This window comes from Leptopilina heterotoma, unplaced genomic scaffold (genome assembly GCF_015476425.1).
Source record: "Leptopilina heterotoma isolate Lh14 unplaced genomic scaffold, ASM1547642v1 Lhet_82, whole genome shotgun sequence".
Taxonomy (NCBI): Eukaryota; Metazoa; Arthropoda; class Insecta; order Hymenoptera; family Figitidae; genus Leptopilina; species Leptopilina heterotoma.
Window position 1 is genome coordinate 103,049 of NW_025111187.1, and position 13,335 is coordinate 116,383.

Consider the following 13,335-nt stretch of genomic DNA (forward strand, 5'->3'; position numbering starts at 1 on the left):
TAAGTTAATATTTAATTATTAATTCATTTTTTTTTTATTTTTTATTTTTTATTATAATGAAATTTAACATTATTTAAACACGACCCATTTTGAAGCAGTGGAAAATTTCTTACTTTAAGACAACATTGCAGTATTATATTGGGCTTTATGGTTGATATGTGTTGATTATGTAAATAGAAAAACGATTATAGCGCCACAGGGAGTTGACAAATGAAACTGTTTTCAGATCTAAATTTGTTAAAAAGAAAGTGAAAAAAAAATGCTTTTTTTGTGTTGAAAAACAACTGACGAGATTAAAAGCCAAAGCCGATCTTTGAAAGCATCCACACGCTTTTGGTTCGACTTCGACTGACAGTTTTCGGGATCTATTAATATACCGGGTGAGCAACCTACCTAATTCTTAATGGAATACTACTCCTATAGGTTCTTCGAAATTCCACCTAAAAATATTTCAAGAATTCCACAACGCAAAAATTGTAAATTTTCCCTCACCAAAATCCAGACAATTTCGCGCTATTTGCAACATTGCCTCGCAATATTGTAATATTATATTGTAATATTATATTATAATATTATAATTATAATAATAATGATATTAAAATAATTATATTATAATTATATTAAAATAATTATATTATAATTATATTAAAATAATTATATTATAATTATATTAAAATAATTATATTGTCATTATTACCATGCAGTATTGACGTAATATTTAGATCCCTGAAATTAGCGTCGACGCTGATCATCAAAAACAATTTTTTTTTTCACGTAATCGAAAAAAAATTAAACAGTATTGTTTCAAAGGCCTTAGGTTAAAAAACTGCCATGACGGTGTTTTAATTTCTAAATTGAATCAAAAAAAATGAAATTAGTGACATTTTCATCTCTAAAAACCCCAAATAATAGTTTTCAACGCTGAGCGCATCGACGCTATAACTTCAACAAAATCAAAATTAAAGTTAAATTTTGTCCGATATTTGAAAACTATAATATAAATAAAAATAGAACCTTAAGCGGATCTTGTAATTATAATTTAAAAATTTTGACGCTAATAAATTTAAATAAAATTTGACACCAAAAATTATTTTATTTATTAAATCACAATAATTGACAAAGAATTTGTATAAAGCACTAACGAAGAAAGAATACAAAAGCTGATAGGTTATGTTTGTTATTGTTTGTTATTACATCTAAAATATATCCAATAAAAATTATTTTTCATTTTACAAAATCGCAAAATAGATTTTTTTTTTTTTTAATGTTTCAGTTGTTTGGATTTAGACATTTTAGTTTAGATGTAATTTTTGTTTTAAAGTAAAATTAAAATTTCTTTTAAATGTAATAAAACTTACATCTAAACTAGAAATATTATTATTATCGAATATTATAAACAATCAGAAACATAACCTAAAAAATTTATACTTCTTGGGTACCTTTCTTCGTAGTGCGTCACATTAATTATTGACATTAAAAATAACGATTTTTGCATATTAATAATAGTTAATAAATCAGAAAGAAAATATTTGACATGCGTGCATTGTGCGTGCTTGTACTTTTAAAAATAACGTGGCAACTTGTTCAGAATAACTTCTTATGCACCACCAGGCGTTCCTTTATTATTATTATTATTATTATTATTATTATTTTTATTATTTTTATTATTATTATTACCAATTTTTTCTTATAAAATAAAAATAAATCTTATTGCGAGCCCTTGACTATAACCGATTACATTAGAAACATTTTTGACTGAATTTCAGCCTTGACAGTATAATTCTAAGTCTTGAAGTTAACTTAATCTAATTTTAAGTTTAAAAATAAACTATTCTTTTTAATCAGTTTATTATTAGGTTGTATGACATCCTAATAATTAGTTATCCTAATAAATCATTAGTTTATAGCATGTAAACAGTTTGAGACTTTGTTTTTTTCTTTATAATAGTTTCAGAAAATAAATTACTAATGAAGATCCAATAACGGATCGAAGCATAATTTAAAAAAACATGAATGATTTTAAATTTACTATTTTTTTAAACAAGGCCCTGAGACTTTTAAATATTTAACATTCATACATAATTGCTAACTAACTTGAATCAAAATATCCCAAACTTTAGTGCATTGTCGCAATTGTTTGTTATTCATATTATCAAAAGCATTTTTGTAATTTTTCAAAATTTTATGTAGAAATTAGAATTCACTTAAAAAATTACAAAAATGCTCTTGAGAATATGAAAAATAAATAGTTGACAATGAATTTAAGTTTGGTATGATTTGATGATAAAATAAAAGCTTGAAATTGAAATTATATGCATTTAAACCTCCCGGCAGAATCTAAATTTGACATTATTATTTCTTCAATAACAAAACATATATCTTTGAAGCACTTTTGTAACAATTTTAAATGAGAGAAGTATAAAATTATTATAGTTTGCTACAATTCTAGATTCTAACGTTTTGATTGAAAATTAACCAGTGTTTTTTTTTTTTTGAGTAAACTTATAACTGTTTTTTAAAGACTTACCGTATAGAGTATATGAAAATTAATAATTATCCTTTATATTGTCATTGCACTTTTGATGTGAAATTTTTTCCATTTTATCCGCAAAGAAATGAAGAGATTTTTTTGTTGCAAAATAAGAAACAAAATTGCATTTAAGAGAAAACTGGTTTGTTATTTTTTTAAAAATGAAAACGTAGGGCATTTAGGAAAAAAAAAATGTGGTGATACTGGATTTACCACGCAGAGAATATTATTGTGAAGAAGAGAAGAAGAAGAAGATTAACAGGGCAGCACAGTAGAACACTGCACAAGACACACTGACAGCTTTTAGTATAGAGAGCAAACTATAGAGTATAGAGTAGAGCTGAGTTTACGAAACGAAAACGAAGATATATACAACATGTATATAAGCGAAGGGGGCAGAGCAAAAGCAAAACTGTGAGTTGGAAGTGAGAGACTGCTATATAGCATATTGCTTCTATACCGGCATGTGATCGCAGCACGTTTTCTCTGGTCTTCTTTTCTTCTACTGCATGTGTATATATATACTATACAAACGAAAGCCAAGAGAGAAGATTCGTCGTTCGTCTTCAACTTCCATAACGACGATGCGACGACCCACCCACGCATCTGGCTTTTAAAGAAAAAGAAAAGAAATTGTCCATGTGCTCAGACTGCACTCGAGACGAAAGCGAAACGTCACTGCGTGGCGCGAAAATGGCTAAACGATAATGACACCAAAAAGACGACAATGACTAGCGAAACATTGTCAAGGTAATGTCCTTTGTTCCATATTTGTTGGGTTTCTTTTTTTTTCTTTTCTTTTACTCTCTAAATCTGAATTAATCACTTTTGACTATATAATGAAACACACAGTAAATTGTGAGGGATTAAAAAGCGCTGCAGATTAAATCAACATCAAAAAGGATTAAAATAATCCATTTTAGTGTTATTTTTTACTATGAATGAAATTTTACTTCAAATCGAAACCAAGTCAACGATTGCTAGCAACTAACTAATTAACTTAGTTAATAAATAACTAGCTAACTAACATACAAACGTAATTACTAATTAAGTTACTAACTACCTTACGTACTTAACTTAGTTACTAACTAACTTACTAACTAACTTATAAACTTACCTACTAATTGACTTATTAACTAACTTAAAAATTAGCTAACTTACTTAAAAATTAGCTAACTTACTTACCTTAGTTTCTAACTAACTTACTAATTAGCTAACTTACTTACTTAACTTAGTTACTAACTAACTAACTAGTTAACTTAGTTGCAAATATATTTATTAACAAACTAACTTAATTACTTACTACCTTATTCTAAGGGCCAGTTTCACCAACTCCGATTAAAAGTTAATCAATGATTAAAGTAAATTTAACTGTTCATGATTCGTCGGTTAAGGATTTAATCATTCATTAACTTTTAATCGGTGTTGGTAAAACTGGCCCTAAGTTAGTAAGTTAATTAGTAATTATGTTTGTAAGTTAGTTAGTTAATTAGTTATTAAGTTAGTAAGGTTAGTAAGTTAGTTTGTAACTAAGTTAGTTAGTAAGTTAATTAGTAATTAAGTTAGTGAGTTAGCTAGTTAGTTATTAAGTTAGTAAATTTTTTATTAAATTAGTAAGGTTAGTAAGTTAGTTTGTAACTAAGTTAGTTAGTAATTAAGTTTGTAAGTTAGTTAGTAAGTTGGTAAGTTAGTTAGTAAGTTAATTAGTAATTAAGTTTGTAAGTTAGTTAGTAAGTTTATTACTAAAAAAATTTGTAAGTTAGTTAGTAAGTTTGTAAGATAGTTAGTAAGTTAGTTAGTAAGTTAAGTAGTAAGGTTAGTAAGTTAGTTTGTAACTAAGTTAGTTAGTAATTAAGTTTGTAAGTTAGTTAGTAAGTTGGTAAGTTAGTTAGTAAGTTAATTAGTAATTAAGTTAGTGAGTTAGCTAGTTAGTTATTGAGTTAGTAAATTTTTTAGTAAGTTAGTAAGGTTAGTAAGTTAGTTTGTAACTAAGTTAGTTAGTAATTAAGTTTGTAAATTATTTAGTAAGTTGGTAAGTTAGTTAGTAAGTGAATTAGTAATTAAGTTTGTAAGTTAGTTAGTAAGTTTATTACTAATACAATTTGTAAGTTAGTTAGTAATAAAGTTTGTAAGATAGTTAGTAAGTTAGTTTGGCAATTAGTTTGTAAATTAATTAGTAATTAAGTTTGTAAGTTGGTTAGCTAGTTAGTTAGTAAGTTAGTAAATTAGTTAGTAAGTTGGTAAGTTAATTAGTAAGTTAGTAAGCGTATAACTTGTAAAGGGTTATACAAATACAAAAAATAAAAAAGTAATACTTTACTGTTACAAAAAAGTAACACGTAACAGTTCAAACCAACTTATTAACGAAATAATAAACGAAATTTATGGGATTTAATATTATTTTTCTAATATCTTTGGCAATTTATTTAAAAAGTATCTATTAAATTCATATTATAAATGGTGGGCCAACCTTGACAAAAAGTACCATTGCCGAATTGTTCTAATCATAAAGAAATACGTTTCAGGATTCGATTTTTTCGAATAATTGAGGGCGTGGAACGGATAACTGCCAGTAACGCATGATCGAAAGGGACTATACCAGTCAGACAATAGTGAGCGCCTCTAGGCTTCTCACTGATGTCTGACTGGTATTGGTATAGTCCCTTTCGACCATGCGTTACTGGCAGTTATCCGTTCCACGCCCTCAATTTTAATAAAATTTTTAAGAATAATTGCATTTTTTCAGGAAATCATTTAAAAATCTTGAAATCCAGGATGAGTTTCTTTTTATGAAAATAATTCAATTCTTGAGAAGAATTTTACTATTTTTAAAAACAATTGAATTCTTAAGAAGAATTTTATAAAAAAAAACTAAATAAATAATTGATTTTTTCGAGGAATTCGATTAAAATTGTATTAAAAATAATTGAAATCTCACGATGAGTTTTATGAAAATATTTGAATTCTTGCAACAAATTTTATTATTTTATTTTTATTATTTATTTTATTTTTTCTTGTTTAACTGAATTCTTGTGAAGAAGTTTATAAAAATCTTTTTAAGTAATTGAGGCCTTGGATTCAATAACTCGACCGACGCTCGGAGGAACGCGCAACTGCCAGTCAGTGAGCAGTGAGCGCCTCTGGGCCACTCACTGCTACCCGACTGGTATTAGCGCGTGTCTTCGAGCGTCGGGCGAGTTATTGGATCCAAGGCCTCAATTGATTTTTTTGAAAAATTTGTATAATTTCAATAATTGAATTCCTGTGAAAATTTTATTATTTATAAAATAGTAATTGAATTTTTGCAAAGCATTTTATAAAAAATTTATAAATATAATTGAATTCTTTTGTGAAATTTTTTTATTAAAATAGCAAGTATTGAAAATAATTGAATTTCTAAAAATTTTTTTTCAAAATAATTGAATCGTTTGAAAGAATTTGATTAAAAATTTGTTTATTGTTGTTTTTATTTCAAAAAAAAAACGTTTATTCGAATAAAGTTTTGTATTAAACCAATATTTGATTTTGAAGAATTGTTTATTTTGTAAAGCTAAAATTACATATATACGCAAAATGTTTTAAATTATTTCACATTTTGAAGTAAAACTAGGTCAAATAACTATTAAAATAGAAATCAAGGTAATGATAAAAATAATTCAAGGCAAATACAATAGAAAAAGGAAGTATAATGAATTTTATTATATTAATATTTAAATTATACGTAAAAACAATTTTTTGATTCTATTATCTTTTGAGTTTTAAAAGAAAAACAACATATTCATAAAAATAAATCTAAAATTTACCTAAAATAAATCAAATTAAATAAATTCACTTATTTATACCTAAATTCTCCAAATTTAGGAAGTGTATACATTACTTATATTTTTGTGCGTGTATTTGTGCATATATAATAGAACGTGGATCATCGATCGCAGTTCTGCGTTCTACCAGTTTATAAAGCAAGTTCCTTCGCTTTATTTTTCTTCTTTTATCTTCAAAGAAGAGAAGTAATTCTCTCATTGAGGTAAGGTTAGTGTCAGTAGCAAGCATGCGTGTCTTTCTCGCATGTGCATTTACAAGCGGAACAAGGCTTCTTTGATATGTGAGGAAAAAATTTTACATTTATGGACAATTAAATCGAATATTTTAAAATTTAATATTATTATAAATTTTAATTTTACAGACAATTTTCTTCTTTATCATTTATTTAATGATCGTACAATATTCTAATCTAAATTATTCAAGTCCTTTTCATTTTTTTCCCTCGTAAATAAATTAGTAATGATAGTAGTAATTAAACTTTTTTTTTTATCAAAAACCATTAGTAAAACTCATCTTAAACAATCGGTTTTAAATGTTTTAATTATGATTGTTTTTTTTTTATTAAAACATTTCTACTCATTCATTGTTTCTATATCTCTTACAATCTTCTAGTTTTATTAAATTTTATTCTATTTTTTATACTCTTTTCACTAATTTCAATAAAAAATAAGAATTTAATAATATAAATTAATAAATATTAAATTATAATTTAATATTTAAATTATTAAATATCAATTATATTTTTATAAATTAATAAAAAAATAATTTTTTAATATATAATTTACGTTATATATTACCTAGTGAGAGAAGTTTTTATCTTATTAAAAAAATTGAAAAATTTTTTAAGGTAGAGAGTTATGAAGTAAAGTAAATATCATCTTTCAAAGAGAAAAAAAAAAGAAAAACATCTGTCCACGCAATTAAGCGCATATACCTATATAGTTGTAAATGAATTTTTGAAATGAAGAAGCATGGTTTGCAAAACACATGTCCACCAAATGTCACAGATTCTTTCGAGACAAACCAACTTTTGACCTGCTTGCCTGCCTCGCAAGTTTCGTTCTCAATGAAAGAAGGAAATGTGACGACTCCTCGGCACGAGCCACTCTGATTTCTCTGGTTATTAGTGAGAGGAAAAAAAAGGAGAAACAAGAAAAAAAAACATGTTCTTGTTTCCGCTCTGTACTTCTTCGCCCCTCGAACTTCAAATATATTATTCACTTGACAAAATCGTTGCGGAGCAGTATACTTAAAATATAAGTGTTAAGTTAAAGAGTAAAAAAAAATAATTTAATAACTTAAAAAAAAAAACAGGAAAAAAGATATTAATTATAAATTATATTTAACAGTTTATCAATTATTCTTAGCAGATTAAAAATTTTTCTGTATTCTGCATTGTTATATTTATCTTTTTTTAAAAAAATATTTAATTTTTTATTATTTTCATAGGAATTAAAATTCTTCAAAAGATTCAAATTGAAATCTTTTTAAAATTAAACAACTTATAACAAATTAAAAATGACCGACTGATAAAATCATTATTTTATAAAAATATTATTATACTCTAACTTATTCAAAATTACTTTCATCACTTCAATTCAAATTATTGTTTTCCAGCATTTTTAACTAAAATTAAAATTTTCAAAGAAATTTTTCAAATCCTTTTGCTTACAATTCAATTTTACGAAATTTCATCGATTATTAGGAAATTCTTCAAATATATATATTAGAAAATTAAAACTTGAAATAATATAAAAAAAAAATTCCATTAAAATTTTATTAAAAAAATTAAATCTTAAAAAAAATTAAAAGTATGAAAAATTCAAACATTCAAAAATTATAATTTGAAACCTTTTTGAAATGCAATTATTTCTAAAAATTCACCCTATTTTTCTCTCTAAATTTGAATTAGTACAAATGTTTTCTAATTGGAATTAGTGACTGACTTTTTGCTTTTAAATTAGTAAATTTTACTATTAAATTAGTAGAAACGACTATTTATTAGTAAAATCTGCTAATTCAATTAAACAAAAAGTCAGTCACTATAATTCAAATTAGAAAACATTTTTACTAACTGAAATTTACAGAGTTAAATATTCAATTATAATCTACAATTTTAACTGAAATTCATATTTAAATTAATTTTTATTAGAAAATTCGACGAGAATTCAATTATTTAAATACAAAAATAAATAATTTTTTAAGCTATTGAATTTTTTTTTAAATTGAACTCTTATTTAAAGAATGTTATTAAAAAATTTTTAAATAGATAATTAAAATTCTCTTGACGAATTTCAATAAAGTATTTTAAGAATAATTACATTTTTCGAGAAATTAGATTAAAATTATATTAAAAATAATTGAAATCTCTGTAAAAAAAAAATTTCATTGAATTGAGAAAAGTTTTTGAAAATAATTGAAATTTTGCCAAGAATTTTATTAAAATTTTTGAAAATAATTGAATTTTGGAGAATAATTATACATTTTTCAAGAAATTCCATTAAAAATTTGTATAAAAAATAATTGAAATTCTGCGATGAGTTTTATTAATTATGAAAATAATTGTAAACCTATAAAGTTTTTTTTATTATTTATGAAAATAATTGAATTCTTGTTAAGAATTTTATGAGAATATTTAAAATTAATTGAATTCTTGACTAAAAATTTATTACTTATGAAAATATTATAATTCTTGCAAAGCATTTCATTAAAATTTTTATAATAATAATTTTGAATTTCTCACAAGAATTTTATTAAAATATTTAAAAATAATTAACTTCCTCTGAATTTTTAAAAATAATTGAAACATTTCGAGAGATTTTATTAAAAATTTCTTGAAAATAATTGAATTCTTGCCTGTAATTTTATTATTTGTGAAAATAATTAAATTTCTACGGAGAATTTTTAAAAAAATTCTTTTCAATAATTGAATATTCCTGTCAAGAATTTTATTATTTATGAAAATAATTGAATTATTTTAAAGGATTTTATTAAAATATTTGAAATTAATTAAATTCCTTTCTGAAAATTTATTATTTATGAAAAGAATTCGATCTCTGTAAAAAGTGTTATTATATTTATGAAAATAATTGAATTCTTGCGAAGAATATTTATTGAAATTTTTAATAATAATTGAATTCTTGTCCAGAATTTTATTAAAATATTTAAAATTAATTGAATTTCTGTCACAAAATGTATTATTTTTGGAAATAATTGAATTCTTGCGAAGATTTTCATTTAAATTTTTTTTATAATAATTGAATTTCTGACAAGAATTTTATTATTTGTGAAAACTAATTGAATTCTTGTCAAAGAATTTATTACTTATGAGAATATAATTGAATTATTGCTAAGAAATTTATAAAGAATTTGTAAATAATTGAATTCCTGTCACAAAATTTATTATTTTTGAAAATAATTGAATTATTGCGAAGAAATTTTAAAGAATTTGTAAATAATAGAATTCCTGTGAAATTTTTATTATTTAATTAATTAATTAAAAATTGAAATTTTCTAAAATTTAAAATTAAAACCTTTTTAAGTTTATCTATTTATAAAAATTTTAAACGCAACTCTTTTAAAATTGAATAAATTTTGAAATATTTAAGAATAATTAAATTTCAAGAATAAGCAGAATAATTTTCGAAAACAATAATTTTTTTGGATTCTGTATGAAAAATTAAATAACGCTTGTTTCGTACTAAAAATACTTGATTTAACACGTTAACAAAAGTAGCATAACTTAATAATGAAACAATTTAGGAGTAAATAGCAGCAATATAACTTTATTTATTCTCTCTGAATTCGTCAGGGTTCGAGGACCCAAATACAATTTGCTTACAAGCTAAAAATGTATCAAATTATATCATAAAATTATATAAATATATTATAAATATATTATATATTATTATATATTATATATTATATATTATATTTATATCATATCATATATATATCCTCTTTAATTAACTGATTCAATTATTTGAAAAGTAATATTATATATTATAAGCACAAAGTACAATAAAGTAGCTATTATTACCCTAGGGTAATAATGAATACACACGTGGATAAAATAGCAATAAAAAGCCTGTTACATAAGAAAACTAATAACTAATATTATGCATATTATTCATAATACATATAAAAAATAATGCAATTTAATACAATTGAAGTAATTTTAGAAAATTGCTGCAAAGTTAAAGAAAAAATTTTTCTATTCAATTGATTCACATTTTGCTTTCTCATGGAAATTTTTTTATTTGAAATCTACAAATGTAAATTTTAAAATGAAATGAATAAAAATTAGCATCTAAAAATTATTTATTTATTTAGTATATTTATATTAAATAATTTATTATATAAAAATACTTTTGAAAAAAGAAATTCTCATATTTTTTGTGTTCTAATTTTTTTAAAATCCAATTATTTTCAATATTTTCAATTACATCTTTCAAAAAATTCAAGTACATGAAAAAAATAATAACATTACATTTTTTTAGAATCATTTTCAGCATTTTGGAAAAAGCAATCATGTTAAAAATTTCAAATTAATATTCCTCAAAAAAATTAATTTATTTCTCTAAATTAAACAAACATTTTTTTTAAGAATTTAAATTATTTTCGAAAAATTATATTACAATATTTTTAGAAAACGAATTTTTTCAAATTGTTTATCATAATTAAAAGTAGGTAAATTAAAATTTTTTTAAATTTACTTTTTTATATTTATTAAAGTTTCGAAAAAATCATGTAGATATTTTTATAATTATAATCTCTTCAAAAGTTTGATTATTTGAATAAATATATTTTGATTTTAATTAAAAAATATACCTACATATTTTTCAAAAATTAAATTACTTTAAAAAAAATTTTAACAAATTTCAATTGTTTGGAAATTTTTCCATTGTATATAATTGAAAAACTATTGTTTTTCAAAAATTTATTTAAAAATATTTGCAAAAAATTAATTTTAAGAATTTCTTTATTATATTTTTTCTGAATATAATTATTATACCTTAATCCATGGACAGTTACAACTATTATAAAAAATTTAATTTTTGTATTTAAATAATTTCGAAAAGAAATTAATTATTTTTAATGAATTTAATAAAATTCTTCATGATAATTTAATTATTAAAATAAAAATTCCTTTATTTTCATAAATAATAAAATTCTTGAATGGATTTCAATTATTAATTTTAGGAATTCTTTTCTTCTTTTTTAAATATACCTTAATAACGTTTTTAAGAAAAGAAACATGAAAAGTTACAATTGCAATTATTATAAAAAATTGAATTTTTATATTTAAGTAATTACAGGGTTGCCACGCTTTTGCTAATTTCACATTCCCTGACTTTTCCATGTTTTCCAGGTTAAAAAACGGAATTTTTCCAGGTTTTTAAAACTACATTTATATTTTACAAAATTTTCTATTCTAACCTTTTTGAAATTAAACAACTTATAAAAAATTGTTATAAAAACATGAAAATATCGATCACTCCGAGGCTGCGACTCGGAGCAATCGATATCATCATGTTTTATAAAATAATTAAAAATGTTGGACTGATAAAATCATCATTTTATACCTATTATAAGAATATTGTTACTGTAACTTATTTAAAATTACGTTCATTATTTTTTGTCAAGAATTTTATTAAAATTTTTTTTAAATAATTGAAATATTGCCAAGAATTTTATTAAAATTTTTTTTAAATAATTAAATTTTAGAGAAAAATTTTAATATTTAGAAAAAAAATTGAAATTTTGACTATAACTTTTATTAAACTTTTGACCATAATTGAATTTCTGCTAAGAATTTTATTATACTTTTGAAAATAATTGAATTCTTGAGAAGAATTTTATAATAACATTTCTTTTTAAATACCTAATTATTTTTAATACAAAAATAAATAATTTATCGAATAATTGAATGTTTCTCAAAGTTGAATTCTCATAAAGAATTTTATTAACAAATTTTTAAATAATTGAATTCTTTTGACGAATTTTAATAAAATTTTAAGTATAATTACATTTTTCGAGGAATTCGATTAAAATTGTATCAAAAATAATTGAAATTCTGCAATGAGTTTTATTATCTATATGAAAATAATAATTGAATCCCTGTAAAAAATTGTATTACATATTTATAAAAATAATTGAATCTCTGTAAACATAAATTGAATATTTTTGAAAATAATAAAATTATTGCGAAGAAATTTATAAAAAAAATTTTTAAATAATTCATTTCTTTTGGAAATTTTCTATTAAAATAGTAGATATTGAAAATCATTGAGTGGAGGAGAATTTTTGAAAAAAAATTGAATTTGTTAAAAAGAATTTCATTAAAATTTTTGAAAATAATTGAATTTCTTTGATGAATTTGAATAAAATTTTTAAGAATAATTATACATTTTTCGAGAAATTCCATTAAAATTTTATTAAAAATAATTGAAATTTTGCGATGAGTTTTATTATTTATGAAAATAATTGTAAATCTATAAATTTTTTATTATTTATGAAAATAATTGAATTATTGCGAAGAAAAATTGTAAAGGCAACTCTTTTAAAATTGAATTAAGAAAATTGAATTAATGAAAAATTAGATTTCAAGACTAAGCACAGTAACTTTAGAAAACAATAATTTTGCAGGATTACAATCAAAATTCCCTGACTTTTCCAGGTTTTTTCAGGGTTTATAAAAATTCCCTGACATTTACAGGTTTCCAGATTGCGTGGCAACGCTGGTTAATTGAATTCTCGGAGAACTTTTATCGGAAATATTTTTTAAAATTGTAGAAAACATTTGAATTCTGAATGAATTATAGTTGCAATTGTTAGAAATTATTAAATTTCAGAAGGTTTTAAATTGAATTTTTTTTAAATTTAAAAATTTTTTTGCTTGAATAGTAAATAAAAATTTGCAAAAAAGAAATTTCGATTAAAGAAAATTATCACTCTACATTCTAAGACTTTAAATTCTCTTA

The 13,335-nt window shown here is 22.2% G+C and overlaps 1 protein-coding gene across 1 annotated transcript in view; it reads right to left on the bottom strand.

Annotated features, from left to right (window-relative positions):
• LOC122511423 (phosphoinositide 3-kinase adapter protein 1) overlaps positions 1-2,945 on the bottom strand; it is a 53,521-nt gene extending 50,576 nt beyond the window's left edge. The window contains exon 1 of the mRNA XM_043626632.1: positions 2,528-2,945. The gene's annotated coding sequence lies outside the window, so the exon portion shown is untranslated. The remainder of the gene's footprint in view (positions 1-2,527) is intronic.
• Between the last annotated feature and the right edge of the window lie 10,390 nt (positions 2,946-13,335).